The following is a 17,261-nucleotide window of genomic DNA, read 5'->3' as shown; positions in this document are numbered from 1 at the left end:
AGTCGAACCTACAATCTGCTGATCCGTAGTCAGATGTTTTATCCATTGCGCCACTAGCCAGCTGTCTTATGCCACTTGGAGTGTTCATCATGTTTTTGAACCTGTTTCAAGCTTTGATGGTTATTCAAGTATATACAGAATCAAATTTTGAGAGTTGACTGTACACTTGCTGCAGGGCTTATTTCCCATAAACATCTCACAAACAATTTTCTTTGTGACTGCAAAATGATCTTTTCAGCCTGTGATGAACTTGCTCAGAGTCAATTCATTTGAGTTTCCTGTATTCAGGAATTTATGTCAGCTTTCCAGATTTCAAGAAAATGATTCACAAAGAAATGATCAAGAAATGATTCAAAGTATGGAAAGATAGCTTCACAATAAGCAGTAAAGACAAATTGTGCAAGCACATTCAAAGAATCTGCTTAGTTTCTACAATTGTCCTTACCTTCAATATTGTAAAGAAATGGATGTGTGAGAAATAAAATGAAAATGCCGTGACCCGGATTCGAACCGGGGTTGCTGCGGCCACAACGCAGAGTACTAACCACTATACGATCACGGCAACTTAAACGAGCCAAGTAGGAGTCGAACATACAATCTGCTGATCCGTAGTCAGATGCGTTATCCATTGCGCCACTGGCCCAGCTGTCTTAAACCACTTTGGAGTGTTCATCATGTTTTTGAACCTGTTTCAAGATTTGATGGTTGTTGAAGTATATACAGATTCAAATTTTCAGAGTTGACTGTACACTTGCTGCAGGGCTTATTTCCCATAAACATCTCACAAACAATTTTCTTTGTGACAACAAAATAATCTTTTCAGCCTGTGATGAACTTGCTCAGAGTCCATTCATTTGAGTTTCCTGTATTCAGGAATTTATGTCAGCTTTCCAGATTTCAAGAAAACGATTCACAAAGAAATGATCAAGAAATTATTCAAAGTATGGAAAGATAGCTTCACAATAAGCAGTAAAGACAAATTGTGCAAGCACATTCAAAGAATCTGCTTAGTTTCTTCAATTGTCCTTACCTTCAATATTGTAAAGAAATGGATGTGTGAGAAATAAAATGAAAATGCAGTGACCCGGGGTTGCTGCGGCCACAACGCAAAGTACTAACCACTATACGATCACGGCAACTTAAACGAGCAAGGTAGGAGTCGAACCTACAATCTTCTGATCCGTAGTCAGAAGCGTTATCCATTGCGCCACTGGCCCAGCTGTCTTATGCCACTTGGAGTGTTCATCATGTTTTTGAACCTGTTTCAAGCTTTGATGGTTATAGAAGTATATACAGAATCAAATTTTGAGAGTTGACTGTACACTTGCAGCAGGGCTTATTTCCCATAAACATCTCACAAACAATTTTCTTTGTGACTGCAAAATGATCTTTTCAGCCTGTGATGAACTTGCTCAGAGTCCATTCATTTGAGTTTCCTGTATTCAGGAATTTATGTCAGCTTTCCAGATTTCAAGAAAATGATTCACAAAGAAATGATCAAGAAATGATTCAAAGTATGGAAAGATAGCTTCACAATAAGCAGTAAAGACAAATTGTGCAAGCACATTCAAAGAATCTGCTTAGTTTCTTCAATTGTCCTTACCTTCAATATCGTAAAGAAATGGATGTGTGAGAAATAAAATGAAAATGCCATGACCCGGATTCGAACCGGGGTTGCTGCGGACACAACACAGAGTACTAACCACTATACGATCACGGCAACTTAAACGAGCCAGGTAGGAGTCGAACCTACAATCTGCTGATCCGTAGTCAGATGTTTTATCCATTGCGCCACTGGCCAGCTGTCTTATGCCACTTAGAGTGTTCATCATGTTTTTGAACCTGTTTCAAGCTTTGATGGTTATTCAAGTATATACAGAATCAAATTTTGAGAGTTGACTGTACACTTGCTGCAGGGCTTATTTCCCATAAACATCTCACAAACAATTTTCTTTGTGACTGCAAAATGATCTTTTCAGCCTGTGATGAACTTGCTCAGAGTCAATTCATTTGAGTTTCCTGTATTCAGGAATTTATGTCAGCTTTCCAGATTTCAAGAAAATGATTCACAAAGAAATGATCAAGAAATGATTCAAAGTATGGAAAGATAGCTTCACAATAAGCAGTAAAGACAAATTGTGCAAGCACATTCAAAGAATCTGCTTAGTTTCTTCAATTGTCCTTACCTTCAATATTGTAAAGAAATGGATGTGTGAGAAATAAAATGAAAATGCCGTGACCCGGATTCGAACCAGGGTTGCTGCGGCCACAACGCAGAGTACTAACCACTATACGATCACGGCAACTTAAACGAGCCAGGTAGGAGTCGAACATACAATCTGCTGATCCGTAGTCAGACGCGTTATCCATTGCGCCACTGGCCCAGCTGTCTTATACCACTTTGGAGTGTCCATCATGTTTTTGAACCTGTTTCAAGCTTTGATGGTTGTTGAAGTATATACAGAATCAAATTTTCAGAGTTGACTGTACACTTGCTGCAGGGCTTATTTCCCATAAACATCTCACAAACAATTTTCTTTGTGACTGCAAAATAATCTTTTCAGCCTGTGATGAACTTGCTCAGAGTCCATTCATTTGAGTTTCCTGTATTCAGGAATTTATGTCAGCTTTCCAGATTTCAAGAAAACGATTCACAAAGAAATGATCAAGAAATGATTCAAAGTATGGAAAGATAGCTTCACAATAAGCAGTAAAGACAAATTGTGCAAGCACATTCAAAGAATCTGCTTAGTTTCTTCAATTGTCCTTACCTTCAATATTGTAAAGAAATGGATGTGTGAGAAATAAAATGAAAATGCCGTGACCCGGATTCGAACTAGAGTTGCTGCGGCCACAACGCAGAGTACTAACCACTATACGATCACGGCAACTTAAACGAGCCAAGTAGGAGTCGAACCTTCAATCTTCTGATCCGTAGTCAGACGCGTTATCCATTGCGCCACTGGCCCAGCTGTCTTATGCCACTTGGAGTGTTCATCATGTTTTTGAACCTGTTTCAAGCTTTGATGGTTATTGAAGTATATACAGAATCAAATTTTGAGAGTTGACTGTACACTTGCTGCAGGGCTTATTTCCCATAAACATCTCACAAACAATTTTCTTTGTGACTGCAAAATGATCTTTTCAGCCTGTGATGAACTTGCTCAGAGTCAATTCATTTGAGTTTCCTGTATTCAGGAATTTATGTCAGCTTTCCAGATTTCAAGAAAACGATTCACAAAGAAATGATCAAGAAATGATTCAAAGTATGGAAAGATAGCTTCACAATAAGCAGTAAAGACAAATTGTGCAAGCACATGCAAAGAATCTGCTTAGTTTCTTCAATTGTCCTTACCTTCAATATTGTAAAGAAATGGATGTGTGAGAAATAAAATGAAAATGCCGTGACCCGGATTCGAACCGGGGTTGCTGCGGCCACAACGCAGAGTACTAACCACTATACGATCACGGCAACTTAAACGAGACAGGTAGGAGTCAAACATACAATCTGCTGATCCGTAGTCAGATGCGTTATCCATTGCGCCACTGGCCCAGCTGTCTTATGCCACTTGGAGTGTTCATCCTGTTTTTGAACCTGTTTCAAGCTTTGATGGTTATTGAAGTATATACAGAATCAAATTTTGAGAGTTGACTGTACACTTGCTGCAGGGCTTATTTCCCATAAACATCTCACAAACAATTTTTTTTGTGACTGCAAAATGATCTTTTCAGCCTGTGATGAACTTGCTCAGAGTCCATTCATTTGAGTTTCCTGTATTCAGGAATTTATGTCAGCTTTCCAGATTTCAAGAAAATGATTCACAAAGAAATGATTCAAAGTATGGAAAGATAGCTTCACAATAAGCAGTAAAGACAAATTGTGCAAGCACATTCAAAGAATCTGCTTAGTTTCTTCAATTGTCCTTACCTTCAATATTGTAAAGAAATGGATGTGTGAGAAATAAAATGAAAATGCCGTGACCTGGATTCGAACCGGGGTTGCTGCGGCCACAACGCAGAGTACTAACCACTATACGATCACGGCAACTTAAACGAGCCAGGTAGGAGTCGAACCTACAATCTTCTGATCCGTAGTCAGACGCGTTATCCATTGCGCCACTGGCCCAGCTGTCTTAAACCACTTTGGAGTGTTCATCATGTTTTTGAACCTGTTTCAAGCTTTGATGGTTGTTGAAGTATATACAGAATCAAATTTTCAGAGTTGACTGTACACTTGCTGCAGGGCTTATTTCCCATAAACATCTCACAAACAATTTTCTTTGTGACAACAAAATAATCTTTTCAGCCTGTGATGAACTTGCTCAGAGTCCATTCATTTGAGTTTCCTGTATTCAGGAATTTATGTCAGCTTTCCAGATTTCAAGAAAATGATTCACAAAGAAATGATTCAAAGTATGGAAAGATAGCTTCACAATAAGCAGTAAAGACAAATTGTGCAAGCACATTCAAAGAATCTGCTTAGTTTCTTCAATTGTCCTTACCTTCAATATTGTAAATAAATGGATGTGTGAGAAATAAAATGAAAATGCCGTGACCCAGATTCGAACCGGGGTTGCTGCGGCCACAACACAGAGTACTAACCACTATACAATCACGGCAACTTAAACGAGCCAGGAAGGAGTCGAACCTACAATCTTCTGATCCGTAGTCAGACGCGTTATCCATTGCGCCACTGGCCCAGCTGTCTTATACCACTTTGGAGTGTTCATCATGTTTTTGAACCTGTTTCAAGCTTTGATGGTTGTTGAAGTATATACAGAATAAAATTTTCAGAGTTGACTGTACACTTGCTGCAGGGCTTATTTCCCATAAACATCTCACAAACAATTTTCTTTGTGACTGCAAAATAATCTTTTCAGCCTGTGATGAACTTGCTCAGAGTCCATTCATTTGAGTTTCCTGTATTCAGGAATTTATGTCAGCTTTCCAGATTTCAAGAAAACGATTCACAAAGAAATGATCAAGAAATGATTCAAAGTATGGAAAGATAGCTTCACAATAAGCAGTAAAGACAAATTGTGCAAGCACATTCAAAGAATCTGCTTAGTTTCTTCAATTGTCCTTACCTTCAATATTGTAAAGAAATGGATGTGTGAGAAATAAAATGAAAATGCCGTGACCCGGATTTGAACTGGGGTTGCTGCGGCCACAACGCAGAGTACTAACCTCTATACGATCACGGCAACTTAAACGAGCCAGGTAGGAGTCGAACCTACAATCTTCTGATCCGTAGTCAGACGCGTTATCCATTGCGCCACTGGCCCAGCTGTCTTATACCACTTTGGAGTGTTCATCATGTTTTTGAACCTGTTTCAAGCTTTGATGGTTGTTGAAGTATATACAGAATCAAATTTTCAGAGTTGACTGTACACTTGCTGCAGGGCTTATTTCCCATAAACATCTCACAAACAATTTTCTTTGTGACTGCAAAATAATCTTTTCAGCCTGTGATGAACTTGCTCAGAGTCCATTCATTTGAGTTTCCTGTATTCAGGAATTTATGTCAGCTTTCCAGATTTCAAGAAAACGATTCACAAAGAAATGATCAAGAAATGATTCAAAGTATGGAAAGATAGCTTCACAATAAGCAGTAAAGACAAATTGTGCAAGCACATTCAAAGAATCTGCTTAGTTTCTTCAATTGTCCTTACCTTCAATATTGTAAAGAAATGGATGTGTGAGAAATAAAATGAAAATGCCGTGACCCGGATTTGAACTGGGGTTGCTGCGGCCACAACGCAGAGTACTAACCTCTATACGATCACGGCAACTTAAACGAGCCAGGTAGGAGTCGAACCTACAATCTTCTGATCCGTAGTCAGACGCGTTATCCATTGCGCCACTGGCCCAGCTGTCTTATACCACTTTGGAGTGTTCATCATGTTTTTGAACCTGTTTCAAGCTTTGATGGTTGTTGAAGTATATACAGAATCAAATTTTCAGAGTTGACTGTACACTTGCTGCAGGGCTTATTTCCCATAAACATCTCACAAACAATTTTCTTTGTGACTGCAAAATAATCTTTTCAGCCTGTGATGAACTTGCTCAGAGTCCATTCATTTGAGTTTCCTGTATTCAGGAATTTATGTCAGCTTTCCAGATTTCAAGAAAACGATTCACAAAGAAATGATCAAGAAATGATTCAAAGTATGGAAAGATAGCTTCACAATAAGCAGTAAAGACAAATTGTGCAAGCACATTCAAAGAATCTGCTTAGTTTCTTCAATTGTCCTTACCTTCAATATTGTAAAGAAATGGATGTGTGAGAAATAAAATTAAAATGCCGTGACCCGGATTCGAACCGGGGTTGCTGCGGCCACAACGCAGAGTACTAATCACTATACGATCACGGCAACTTAAACGAGCCAAGTAGGAGTCGAACATACAATCTGCTTATCCGTAGTCAGATGCGTTATCCATTGCGCCACTGGCCCAGCTGTCTTATGTCACTTGGAGTGTTCATCCTGTTTTTGAACCTGTTTCAAGCTTTGATGGTTATTGAAGTATATACAGAATCAAATTTTGAGAGTTGACTGTACACTTGCTGCAGGGCTTATTTCCCATAAACATCTCACAAACAATTTTTTTTGTGACTGCAAAATGATCTTTTCAGCCTGTGATGAACTTGCTCAGAGTCCATTCATTTGAGTTTCCTGTATTCAGGAATTTATGTCAGCTTTCCAGATTTCAAGAAAATGATTCACAAAGAAATGATTCAAAGTATGGAAAGATAGCTTCACAATAAGCAGTAAAGACAAATTGTGCAAGCACATTCAAAGAATCTGCTTAGTTTCTTCAATTGTCCTTACCTTCAATATTGTAAAGAAATGGATGTGTGAGAAATAAAATGAAAATGCCGTGACCCGGATTCGAACCGGGGTTGCTGCGGCCACAACGCAGAGTACTAACCAGTATACGATCACGGCAACTTAAACGAGCCAGGTAGGAGTCGAACCTACAATCTTCTGATCCGTAGTCAGACGCGTTATCCATTGCGCCACTGGCCCAGCTGTCTTATACCACTTTGGAGTGTTCATCATGTTTTGGAACCTGTTTCAAGCTTTGATGGTTATTGAAGTATATACAGAATCAAATTTTGAGAGTTGACTGTACACTTGCTGCAGGGCTTATTTCCCATAAACATCTCACAAACAATTTTTTTTGCGACTGCAAAATGATCTTTTCAGCCTGTGATGAACTTGCTCAGAGTCAATTCATTTGAGTTTCCTGTATTCAGGAATTTATGTCAGCTTTCCAGATTTCAAGAAAACGATTCACAAAGAAATGATCAAGAAATGATTCAAAATATGGAAAGATAGCTTCACAATAAGCAGTAAAGACAAATTGTGCAAGCACATTCAAAGAATCTGCTTAGTTTCTTCAATTGTCCTTACCTTTAATATTGTAAAGAAATGGATGTGTGAGAAATAAAATGAAAATGCCGTGACCCGGATTCGAACCGGGGTTGCTGCGGCCACAACGCAGAGTACTAACCACTATACGATCACGGCAACTTAAACGAGCCAGGTAGGAGTCGAACATACAATCTGCTGATCCGTAGTCAGATGCGTTATCCATTGCGCCACTGGCCCAGCTGTCTTATGCCACTTGGAGTGTTCATCCTGTTTTTGAACCTGTTTCAAGCTTTGATGGTTATTGAAGTATATACAGAATCAAATTTTGAGAGTTGACTGTACACTTGCTGCAGGGCTTATTTCCCATAAACATCTCACAAACAATTTTTTTTGTGACTGCAAAATGATCTTTTCAGCCTGTGATGAACTTGCTCAGAGTCCATTCATTTGAGTTTCCTGTATTCAGGAATTTATGTCAGCTTTCCAGATTTCAAGAAAATGATTCACAAAGAAATGATTCAAAGTATGGAAAGATAGCTTCACAATAAGCAGTAAAGACAAATTGTGCAAGCACATTCAAAGAATCTGCTTAGTTTCTTCAATTGTCCTTACCTTCAATATTGTAAAGAAATGGATGTGTGAGAAATAAAATGAAAATGCCGTGACCCGGATTCGAACCAGGGTTGCTGCGGCCACAACGCAGAGTACTAACCACTATATGATCACGGCAACTTAAACAAGCCAGGTAGGAGTCGAACCTACAATCTTCTGATCCGTAGTCAGACGCGTTATCCATTGCGCCACTGGCCCAGCTGTCTTAAACCCCTTTGGAGTGTTCATCATGTTTTTGAACCTGTTTCAAGCTTTGATGGTTATTGAAGTATATACAGAATCAAATTTTGAGAGTTGACTGTACACTTGCTGCAGGGCTTATTTCCCATAAACATCTCACAAACAATTTTCTTTGTGACTGCAAAATGTTCTTTTCAGCCTGTGATGAACTTGCTCAGAGTCAATTCATTTGAGTTTCCTGTATTCAGGAATTTATGTCAGCTTTCCAGATTTCAAGAAAACGATTCACAAAGAAATGATCAAGAAATGATTCAAAGTATGGAAAGATAGCTTCACAATAAGCAGTAAAGACAAATTGTGCAAGCACATTCAAAGAATCTGCTTAGTTTCTTCAATTGTCCTTACCTTCAATATTGTAAAGAAATGGATGTGTGAGAAATAAAATGAAAATGCCGTGACCCGGATTCGAACCGGGGTTGCTGCGGCCACAACGCAGAGTACTAACCACTATACGATCACGGCAACTTAAACGAGCCAGGTAGGAGTCGAACATACAATCTGCTGATCCGTAGTCAGATGCGTTATCCATTGCGCCACTGGCCCAGCTGTCTTATGCCACTTGGAGTGTTCATCCTGTTTTTGAACCTGTTTCAAGCTTTGATGGTTATTGAAGTATATACAGAATCAAATTTTGAGAGTTGACTGTACACTTGCTGCAGGGCTTATTTCCCATAAACATCTCACAAACAATTTTTTTTGTGACTGCAAAATGATCTTTTCAGCCTGTGATGAACTTGCTCAGAGTCCATTCATTTGAGTTTCCTGTATTCAGGAATTTATGTCAGCTTTCCAGATTTCAAGAAAATGATTCACAAAGAAATGATTCAAAGTATGGAAAGATAGCTTCACAATAAGCAGTAAAGACAAATTGTGCAAGCACATTCAAAGAATCTGCTTAGTTTCTTCAATTGTCCTTACCTTCAATATTGTAAAGAAATGGATGTGTTAGAAATAAAATGAAAATGCCGTGACCCGGATTCGAACCGGGGTTGCTGCGGCCACAGCGCAGAGTACTAACCACTATACGATCACGGCAACTTAAACGAGCCAGGTAGGAGTCGAACCTACAATCTTCTGATCCGTAGTCAGACGCGTTATCCATTGCGCCACTGGCCCAGCTGTCTTAAACCACTTTGGAGTGTTCATCATGTTTTTGAACCTGTTTCAAGCTTTGATGGTTGTTGAAGTATATACAGAATCAAATTTTCAGAGTTGACTGTACACTTGCTGCAGGGCTTATTTCCCATAAACATCTCACAAACAATTTTCTTTGTGACAACAAAATAATCTTTTCAGCCTGTGATGAACTTGCTCAGAGTCCATTCATTTGAGTTTCCTGTATTCAGGAATTTATGTCAGCTTTCCAGATTTCAAGAAAATGATTCACAAAGAAATGATTCAAAGTATGGAAAGATAGCTTCACAATAAGCAGTAAAGACAAATTGTGCAAGCACATTCAAAGAATCTGCTTAGTTTCTTCAATTGTCCTTACCTTCAATATTGTAAAGAAATGGATGAGTGAGAAATAAAATGAAAATGCCGTGACCCGGATTCGAACCTGGGTTGCTGCGGCCACAACGCAGAGTACTAACCACTATACGATCACGGCAACTTAAACGAGCCAGGTAGGAGTCAAACCTACAATCTTCTGATCCGTAGTCAGACGCGTTATCCATTGCGCCACTGGCCCAGCTGTCTTATACCAGTTTGGAGTGTTCATCATGTTTTTGAACCTGTTTCAAGCTTTGATGGTTGTTGAAGTATATACAGAATCAAATTTTCAGAGTTGACTGTACACTTGCTGCAGGGCTTATTTCCCATAAACATCTCACAAACAATTTTCTTTGTGACTGCAAAATAATCTTTTCAGCCTGTGATGAACTTGCTCAGAGTCCATTCATTTGAGTTTCCTGTATTCAGGAATTTATGTCAGCTTTCCAGATTTCAAGAAAATGATTCACAAAGAAATGATCAAGAAATGATTCAAAGTATGGAAAGATAGCTTCACAATAAGCAGTATAGACAAATTGTGCAAGCACATTCAAAGAATCTGCTTAGTTTCTTCAATTGTCCTTACCTTTAATATTGTAAAGAAATGGATGTGTGAGAAATAAAATGAAAATGCCGTGACCCGGATTCGAACCGGGGTTGCTGTGGCCACAACGCAGAGTACTAACCACTATACGATCACGGCAACTTAAACGAGCCAGGTAGGAGTCGAACATACAATCTGCTGATCCGTAGTCAGATGCGTTATCCATTGCGCCACTGGCCCAGCTGTCTTATGCCACTTGGAGTGTTCATCCTGTTTTTGAACCTGTTTCAAGCTTTGATGGTTATTGAAGTATATACAGAATCAAATTTTGAGAGTTGACTGTACACTTGCTGCAGGGCTTATTTCCCATAAACATCTCACAAACAATTTTTTTTGTGACTGCAAAATGATCTTTTCAGCCTGTGATGAACTTGCTCAGAGTCCATTCATTTGAGTTTCCTGTATTCAGGAATTTATGTCAGCTTTCCAGATTTCAAGAAAATGATTCACAAAGAAATGATTCAAAGTATGGAAAGATAGCTTCACAATAAGCAGTAAAGACAAATTGTGCAAGCACATTCAAAGAATCTGCTTAGTTTCTTCAATTGTCCTTACCTTCAATATTGTAAAGAAATGGATGTGTGAGAAATAAAATGAAAATGCCGTGACCCGGATTCGAACCGGGGTTGCTGCGGCCACAACGCAGAGTACTAACCACTATACGATCACGGCAACTTAAAAGAGCCAGGTAGGAGTCGAACCTACAATCTTCTGATCCGTAGTCAGACGCGTTATCCATTGCGCCACTGGCCCAGCTGTCTTAAACCACTTTGGAGTGTTCATCATGTTTTTGAACCTGTTTCAAGCTTTGATGGTTGTTGAAGTATATACAGAATCAAATTTTCAGAGTTGACTGTACACTTGCTTCAGGGCTTATTTCCCATAAACATCTCACAAACAATTTTCTTTGTGACAACAAAATAATCTTTTCAGCCTGTGATGAACTTGCTCAGAGTCCATTCATTTGAGTTTCCTGTATTCAGGAATTTATGTCAGCTTTCCAGATTTCAAGAAAATGATTCACAAAGAAATGATTCAAAGTATGGAAAGATAGCTTCACAATAAGCAGTAAAGACAAATTGTGCAAGCACATTCAAAGAATCTGCTTAGTTTCTTCAATTGTCCTTACCTTCAATATTGTAAAGAAATGGATGTGTGAGAAATAAAATGAAAATGCCGTGACCCGGATTCGAACCGGGGTTGCTGCGGCCACAACGCAGAGTACTAACCACTATACAATCACGGCAACTTAAACGAGCCAGGTAGGAGTCGAACCTACAATCTTCTGATCCGTAGTCAGACGCGTTATCCATTGCGCCACTGGCCCAGCTGTCTTATACCACTTTGGAGTGTTCATCATGTTTTTGAACCTGTTTCAAGCTTTGATGGTTATTGAAGTATATACAGAATCAAATTTTGAGAGTTGACTGTACACTTGCTGCAGGGCTTATTTCCCATAAACATCTCACAAACAATTTTCTTTGTGACTGCAAAATGATCTTTTCAGCCTGTGATGAACTTGCTCAGAGTCAATTCATTTGAGTTTCCTGTATTCAGGAATTTATGTCAGCTTTCCAGATTTCAAGAAAACGATTCACAAAGAAATGATCAAGAAATGATTCAAAGTATGGAAAGATAGCTTCACAATAAGCAGTAAAGACAAATTGTGCAAGCACATTCAAAGAATCTGCTTAGTTTCTTCAATTGTCCTTACCTTCAATATTGTAAAGAAATGGATGTGTTAGAAATAAAATGAAAATGCCGTCCCCCCGGATTCGAACCGGGGTTGCTGCGGCCACAACGCAGAGTACTAACCACTATACGATCACGGCAACTTAAACGAGCCAGGTAGGAGTCGAACCTACAATCTTCTGATCCGTAGTCAGACGCGTTATCCATTGCGCCACTGGCCCAGCTGTCTTAAACCACTTTGGAGTGTTCATCATGTTTTTGAACCTGTTTCAAGCTTTGATGGTTGTTGAAGTATATACAGAATCAAATTTTCAGAGTTGACTGTACACTTGCTGCAGGGCTTATTTCCCATAAACATCTCACAAACAATTTTCTTTGTGACAACAAAATAATCTTTTCAGCCTGTGATGAACTTGCTCAGAGTCCATTCATTTGAGTTTCCTGTATTCAGGAATTTATGTCAGCTTTCCAGATTTCAAGAAAATGATTCACAAAGAAATGATTCAAAGTATGGAAAGATAGCTTCACAATAAGCAGTAAAGACAAATTGTGCAAGCACATTCAAAGAATCTGCTTAGTTTCTTCAATTGTCCTTACCTTCAATATTGTAAAGAAATGGATGAGTGAGAAATAAAATGAAAATGCCGTGACCCGGATTCGAACCTGGGTTGCTGCGGCCACAACGCAGAGTACTAACCACTATACGATCACGGCAACTTAAACGAGCCAGGTAGGAGTCAAACCTACAATCTTCTGATCCGTAGTCAGACGCGTTATCCATTGCGCCACTGGCCCAGCTGTCTTATACCAGTTTGGAGTGTTCATCATGTTTTTGAACCTGTTTCAAGCTTTGATGGTTGTTGAAGTATATACAGAATCAAATTTTCAGAGTTGACTGTACACTTGCTGCAGGGCTTATTTCCCATAAACATCTCACAAACAATTTTCTTTGTGACTGCAAAATAATCTTTTCAGCCTGTGATGAACTTGCTCAGAGTCCATTCATTTGAGTTTCCTGTATTCAGGAATTTATGTCAGCTTTCCAGATTTCAAGAAAATGATTCACAAAGAAATGATCAAGAAATGATTCAAAGTATGGAAAGATAGCTTCACAATAAGCAGTATAGACAAATTGTGCAAGCACATTCAAAGAATCTGCTTAGTTTCTTCAATTGTCCTTACCTTTAATATTGTAAAGAAATGGATGTGTGAGAAATAAAATGAAAATGCCGTGACCCGGATTCGAACCGGGGTTGCTGCGGCCACAACGCAGAGTACTAACCACTATACGATCACGGCAACTTAAACGAGCCAGGTAGGAGTCGAACATACAATCTGCTGATCCGTAGTCAGATGCGTTATCCATTGCGCCACTGGCCCAGCTGTCTTATGCCACTTGGAGTGTTCATCCTGTTTTTGAACCTGTTTCAAGCTTTGATGGTTATTGAAGTATATACAGAATCAAATTTTGAGAGTTGACTGTACACTTGCTGCAGGGCTTATTTCCCATAAACATCTCACAAACAATTTTTTTTGTGACTGCAAAATGATCTTTTCAGCCTGTGATGAACTTGCTCAGAGTCCATTCATTTGAGTTTCCTGTATTCAGGAATTTATGTCAGCTTTCCAGATTTCAAGAAAATGATTCACAAAGAAATGATTCAAAGTATGGAAAGATAGCTTCACAATAAGCAGTAAAGACAAATTGTGCAAGCACATTCAAAGAATCTGCTTAGTTTCTTCAATTGTCCTTACCTTCAATATTGTAAAGAAATGGATGTGTGAGAAATAAAATGAAAATGCCGTGACCCGGATTCGAACCGGGGTTGCTGCGGCCACAACGCAGAGTACTAACCACTATACGATCACGGCAACTTAAACGAGCCAGGTAGGAGTCGAACCTACAATCTTCTGATCCGTAGTCAGACGCGTTATCCATTGCGCCACTGGCCCAGCTGTCTTAAACCACTTTGGAGTGTTCATCATGTTTTTGAACCTGTTTCAAGCTTTGATGGTTGTTGAAGTATATACAGAATCAAATTTTCAGAGTTGACTGTACACTTGCTTCAGGGCTTATTTCCCATAAACATCTCACAAACAATTTTCTTTGTGACAACAAAATAATCTTTTCAGCCTGTGATGAACTTGCTCAGAGTCCATTCATTTGAGTTTCCTGTATTCAGGAATTTATGTCAGCTTTCCAGATTTCAAGAAAATGATTCACAAAGAAATGATCAAGAAATGATTCAAAGTATGGAAAGATAGCTTCACAATAAGCAGTAAAGACAAATTGTGCAAGCACATTCAAAGAATCTGCTTAGTTTCTTCAATTGTCCTTACCTTCAATATTGTAAAGAAATGGATGTGTGAGAAATAAAATGAAAATGCCGTGACCCGGATTCGAACCGGGGTTGCTGCGGCCACAACGCAGAGTACTAACCACTATACAATCACGGCAACTTAAACGAGCCAGGTAGGAGTCGAACCTACAATCTTCTGATCCGTAGTCAGACGCGTTATCCATTGCGCCACTGGCCCAGCTGTCTTATACCACTTTGGAGTGTTCATCATGTTTTTGAACCTGTTTCAAGCTTTGATGGTTATTGAAGTATATACAGAATCAAATTTTGAGAGTTGACTGTACACTTGCTGCAGGGCTTATTTCCCATAAACATCTCACAAACAATTTTCTTTGTGACTGCAAAATGATCTTTTCAGCCTGTGATGAACTTGCTCAGAGTCAATTCATTTGAGTTTCCTGTATTCAGGAATTTATGTCAGCTTTCCAGATTTCAAGAAAACGATTCACAAAGAAATGATCAAGAAATGATTCAAAGTATGGAAAGATAGCTTCACAATAAGCAGTAAAGACAAATTGTGCAAGCACATTCAAAGAATCTGCTTAGTTTCTTCAATTGTCCTTACCTTCAATATTGTAAAGAAATGGATGTGTGAGAAATAAAATGAAAATGCAGTGACCCGGATTCGAACCGGGGTTGCTGCGGCCACAACGCAGAGTACTAACCACTATACGATCACGGCAACTTAAACGAGCCAGGTAGGAGTCGAACATACAATCTGCTGATCCGTAGTCAGATGCGTTATCCATTGCGCCACTGGCCCAGCTGTCTTATGCCACTTGGAGTGTTCATCCTGTTTTTGAACCTGTTTCAAGCTTTGATGGTTATTGAAGTATATACAGAATCAAATTTTGAGAGTTGACTGTACACTTGCTGCAGGGCTTATTTCCCATAAACATCTCACAAACAATTTTTTTTGTGACTGCAAAATGATCTTTTCAGCCTGTGATGAACTTGCTCAGAGTCCATTCATTTGAGTTTCCTGTATTCAGGAATTTATGTCAGCTTTCCAGATTTCAAGAAAATGATTCACAAAGAAATGATTCAAAGTATGGAAAGATAGCTTCACAATAAGCAGTAAAGACAAATTGTGCAAGCACATTCAAAGAATCTGCTTAGTTTCTTCAATTGTCCTTACCTTCAATATTGTAAAGAAATGGATGTGTTAGAAATAAAATGAAAATGCCGTGACCCGGATTCGAACCTGGGTTGCTGCGGCCACAACGCAGAGTACTAACCACTATACGATCATGGCAACTTAAACGAGCCAGGTAGGAGTCGAACCTACAATCTTCTGATCCGTAGTCAGACGCGTTATCCATTGCGCCACTGGCCCAGCTGTCTTAAACCACTTTGGAGTGTTCATCATGTTTTTGAACCTGTTTCAAGCTTTGATGGTTGTTGAAGTATATACAGAATCAAATTTTCAGAGTTGACTGTACACTTGCTGCAGGGCTTATTTCCCATAAACATCTCACAAACAATTTTCTTTGTGACTGCAAAATAATCTTTTCAGCCTGTGATGAACTTGCTCAGAGTCCATTCATTTGAGTTTCCTGTATTCAGGAATTTATGTCAGCTTTCCAGATTTCAAGAAAATGATTCACAAAGAAATGATCAAGAAATGATTCAAAGTATGGAAAGATAGCTTCACAATAAGCAGTATAGACAAATTGTGCAAGCACATTCAAAGAATCTGCTTAGTTTCTTCAATTGTCCTTACCTTTAATATTGTAAAGAAATGGATGTGTGAGAAATAAAATGAAAATGCCGTGACCCGGATTCGAACCGGGGTTGCTGCGGCCACAACGCAGAGTACTAACCACTATACGATCACGGCAACTTAAACGAGCCAGGTAGGAGTCGAACATACAATCTGCTGATCCGTAGTCAGATGCGTTATCCATTGCGCCACTGGCCCAGCTGTCTTATGCCACTTGGAGTGTTCATCCTGTTTTTGAACCTGTTTCAAGCTTTGATGGTTATTGAAGTATATACAGAATCAAATTTTGAGAGTTGACTGTACACTTGCTGCAGGGCTTATTTCCCATAAACATCTCACAAACAATTTTTTTTGTGACTGCAAAATGATCTTTTCAGCCTGTGATGAACTTGCTCAGAGTCCATTCATTTGAGTTTCCTGTATTCAGGAATTTATGTCAGCTTTCCAGATTTCAAGAAAATGATTCACAAAGAAATGATTCAAAGTATGGAAAGATAGCTTCACAATAAGCAGTAAAGACAAATTGTGCAAGCACATTCAAAGAATCTGCTTAGTTTCTTCAATTGTCCTTACCTTCAATATTGTAAAGAAATGGATGTGTGAGAAATAAAATGAAAATGCCGTGACCCGGATTCGAACCGGGGTTGCTGCGGCCACAACGCAGAGTACTAACCACTATACGATCACGGCAACTTAAACGAGCCAGGTAGGAGTCGAACCTACAATCTTCTGATCCGTAGTCAGACGCGTTATCCATTGCGCCACTGGCCCAGCTGTCTTAAACCACTTTGGAGTGTTCATCATGTTTTTGAACCTGTTTCAAGCTTTGATGGTTGTTGAAGTATATACAGAATCAAATTTTCAGAGTTGACTGTACACTTGCTTCAGGGCTTATTTCCCATAAACATCTCACAAACAATTTTCTTTGTGACAACAAAATAATCTTTTCAGCCTGTGATGAACTTGCTCAGAGTCCATTCATTTGAGTTTCCTGTATTCAGGAATTTATGTCAGCTTTCCAGATTTCAAGAAAATGATTCACAAAGAAATGATCAAGAAATGATTCAAAGTATGGAAAGATAGCTTCACAATAAGCAGTAAAGACAAATTGTGCAAGCACATTCAAAGAATCTGCTTAGTTTCTTCAATTGTCCTTACCTTCA

At 39.0% G+C, this 17,261-nt stretch overlaps 30 non-coding genes across 30 annotated transcripts; all 30 read right to left on the bottom strand.

Moving 5' to 3' along the window:
• Positions 1-490: 490 nt before the first annotated feature.
• Positions 491-562, bottom strand: TRNAH-GUG (transfer RNA histidin (anticodon GUG)). The gene has a single exon. It is a non-coding gene; the product is annotated as a tRNA-His (tRNA).
• A 582-nt stretch (positions 563-1,144) lies between these two features.
• On the bottom strand, positions 1,145-1,217 carry TRNAR-ACG (transfer RNA arginine (anticodon ACG)). Its single transcript has one exon. It is a non-coding gene; the product is annotated as a tRNA-Arg (tRNA).
• A 1,014-nt stretch (positions 1,218-2,231) lies between these two features.
• TRNAH-GUG (transfer RNA histidin (anticodon GUG)) lies at positions 2,232-2,303 on the bottom strand. The gene has a single exon. It is a non-coding gene; the product is annotated as a tRNA-His (tRNA).
• Positions 2,304-3,400: 1,097 nt separating this feature from the next.
• Positions 3,401-3,472, bottom strand: TRNAH-GUG (transfer RNA histidin (anticodon GUG)). The gene has a single exon. It is a non-coding gene; the product is annotated as a tRNA-His (tRNA).
• A 581-nt stretch (positions 3,473-4,053) lies between these two features.
• On the bottom strand, positions 4,054-4,126 carry TRNAR-ACG (transfer RNA arginine (anticodon ACG)). Its single transcript has one exon. It is a non-coding gene; the product is annotated as a tRNA-Arg (tRNA).
• A 501-nt stretch (positions 4,127-4,627) lies between these two features.
• On the bottom strand, positions 4,628-4,700 carry TRNAR-ACG (transfer RNA arginine (anticodon ACG)). The gene has a single exon. It is a non-coding gene; the product is annotated as a tRNA-Arg (tRNA).
• Positions 4,701-5,212: 512 nt separating this feature from the next.
• On the bottom strand, positions 5,213-5,285 carry TRNAR-ACG (transfer RNA arginine (anticodon ACG)). Its single transcript has one exon. It is a non-coding gene; the product is annotated as a tRNA-Arg (tRNA).
• A 512-nt stretch (positions 5,286-5,797) lies between these two features.
• TRNAR-ACG (transfer RNA arginine (anticodon ACG)) lies at positions 5,798-5,870 on the bottom strand. Its single transcript has one exon. It is a non-coding gene; the product is annotated as a tRNA-Arg (tRNA).
• A 1,085-nt stretch (positions 5,871-6,955) lies between these two features.
• On the bottom strand, positions 6,956-7,028 carry TRNAR-ACG (transfer RNA arginine (anticodon ACG)). The gene has a single exon. It is a non-coding gene; the product is annotated as a tRNA-Arg (tRNA).
• A 432-nt stretch (positions 7,029-7,460) lies between these two features.
• On the bottom strand, positions 7,461-7,532 carry TRNAH-GUG (transfer RNA histidin (anticodon GUG)). The gene has a single exon. It is a non-coding gene; the product is annotated as a tRNA-His (tRNA).
• A 581-nt stretch (positions 7,533-8,113) lies between these two features.
• TRNAR-ACG (transfer RNA arginine (anticodon ACG)) lies at positions 8,114-8,186 on the bottom strand. Its single transcript has one exon. It is a non-coding gene; the product is annotated as a tRNA-Arg (tRNA).
• Positions 8,187-8,618: 432 nt separating this feature from the next.
• TRNAH-GUG (transfer RNA histidin (anticodon GUG)) lies at positions 8,619-8,690 on the bottom strand. The gene has a single exon. It is a non-coding gene; the product is annotated as a tRNA-His (tRNA).
• A 501-nt stretch (positions 8,691-9,191) lies between these two features.
• Positions 9,192-9,263, bottom strand: TRNAH-GUG (transfer RNA histidin (anticodon GUG)). Its single transcript has one exon. It is a non-coding gene; the product is annotated as a tRNA-His (tRNA).
• An 8-nt stretch (positions 9,264-9,271) lies between these two features.
• On the bottom strand, positions 9,272-9,344 carry TRNAR-ACG (transfer RNA arginine (anticodon ACG)). The gene has a single exon. It is a non-coding gene; the product is annotated as a tRNA-Arg (tRNA).
• Positions 9,345-9,845: 501 nt separating this feature from the next.
• Positions 9,846-9,918, bottom strand: TRNAR-ACG (transfer RNA arginine (anticodon ACG)). Its single transcript has one exon. It is a non-coding gene; the product is annotated as a tRNA-Arg (tRNA).
• A 1,005-nt stretch (positions 9,919-10,923) lies between these two features.
• Positions 10,924-10,995, bottom strand: TRNAH-GUG (transfer RNA histidin (anticodon GUG)). Its single transcript has one exon. It is a non-coding gene; the product is annotated as a tRNA-His (tRNA).
• Positions 10,996-11,003: 8 nt separating this feature from the next.
• Positions 11,004-11,076, bottom strand: TRNAR-ACG (transfer RNA arginine (anticodon ACG)). The gene has a single exon. It is a non-coding gene; the product is annotated as a tRNA-Arg (tRNA).
• A 421-nt stretch (positions 11,077-11,497) lies between these two features.
• TRNAH-GUG (transfer RNA histidin (anticodon GUG)) lies at positions 11,498-11,569 on the bottom strand. Its single transcript has one exon. It is a non-coding gene; the product is annotated as a tRNA-His (tRNA).
• Positions 11,570-11,577: 8 nt separating this feature from the next.
• Positions 11,578-11,650, bottom strand: TRNAR-ACG (transfer RNA arginine (anticodon ACG)). Its single transcript has one exon. It is a non-coding gene; the product is annotated as a tRNA-Arg (tRNA).
• A 513-nt stretch (positions 11,651-12,163) lies between these two features.
• On the bottom strand, positions 12,164-12,236 carry TRNAR-ACG (transfer RNA arginine (anticodon ACG)). Its single transcript has one exon. It is a non-coding gene; the product is annotated as a tRNA-Arg (tRNA).
• A 501-nt stretch (positions 12,237-12,737) lies between these two features.
• TRNAR-ACG (transfer RNA arginine (anticodon ACG)) lies at positions 12,738-12,810 on the bottom strand. The gene has a single exon. It is a non-coding gene; the product is annotated as a tRNA-Arg (tRNA).
• A 432-nt stretch (positions 12,811-13,242) lies between these two features.
• On the bottom strand, positions 13,243-13,314 carry TRNAH-GUG (transfer RNA histidin (anticodon GUG)). Its single transcript has one exon. It is a non-coding gene; the product is annotated as a tRNA-His (tRNA).
• Positions 13,315-13,815: 501 nt separating this feature from the next.
• Positions 13,816-13,887, bottom strand: TRNAH-GUG (transfer RNA histidin (anticodon GUG)). Its single transcript has one exon. It is a non-coding gene; the product is annotated as a tRNA-His (tRNA).
• An 8-nt stretch (positions 13,888-13,895) lies between these two features.
• On the bottom strand, positions 13,896-13,968 carry TRNAR-ACG (transfer RNA arginine (anticodon ACG)). The gene has a single exon. It is a non-coding gene; the product is annotated as a tRNA-Arg (tRNA).
• A 432-nt stretch (positions 13,969-14,400) lies between these two features.
• Positions 14,401-14,472, bottom strand: TRNAH-GUG (transfer RNA histidin (anticodon GUG)). Its single transcript has one exon. It is a non-coding gene; the product is annotated as a tRNA-His (tRNA).
• An 8-nt stretch (positions 14,473-14,480) lies between these two features.
• On the bottom strand, positions 14,481-14,553 carry TRNAR-ACG (transfer RNA arginine (anticodon ACG)). Its single transcript has one exon. It is a non-coding gene; the product is annotated as a tRNA-Arg (tRNA).
• Positions 14,554-15,638: 1,085 nt separating this feature from the next.
• Positions 15,639-15,711, bottom strand: TRNAR-ACG (transfer RNA arginine (anticodon ACG)). Its single transcript has one exon. It is a non-coding gene; the product is annotated as a tRNA-Arg (tRNA).
• Positions 15,712-16,143: 432 nt separating this feature from the next.
• TRNAH-GUG (transfer RNA histidin (anticodon GUG)) lies at positions 16,144-16,215 on the bottom strand. The gene has a single exon. It is a non-coding gene; the product is annotated as a tRNA-His (tRNA).
• A 501-nt stretch (positions 16,216-16,716) lies between these two features.
• TRNAH-GUG (transfer RNA histidin (anticodon GUG)) lies at positions 16,717-16,788 on the bottom strand. Its single transcript has one exon. It is a non-coding gene; the product is annotated as a tRNA-His (tRNA).
• An 8-nt stretch (positions 16,789-16,796) lies between these two features.
• TRNAR-ACG (transfer RNA arginine (anticodon ACG)) lies at positions 16,797-16,869 on the bottom strand. The gene has a single exon. It is a non-coding gene; the product is annotated as a tRNA-Arg (tRNA).
• Between the last annotated feature and the right edge of the window lie 392 nt (positions 16,870-17,261).

Source organism: Pseudophryne corroboree, chromosome 6 (genome assembly GCF_028390025.1).
Source record: "Pseudophryne corroboree isolate aPseCor3 chromosome 6, aPseCor3.hap2, whole genome shotgun sequence".
Classification (NCBI taxonomy): Eukaryota; Metazoa; Chordata; class Amphibia; order Anura; family Myobatrachidae; genus Pseudophryne; species Pseudophryne corroboree.
The sequence above is the reverse complement of the archived record's forward strand: the minus strand, read 5'-3'. Positions and strand labels throughout refer to the sequence as shown.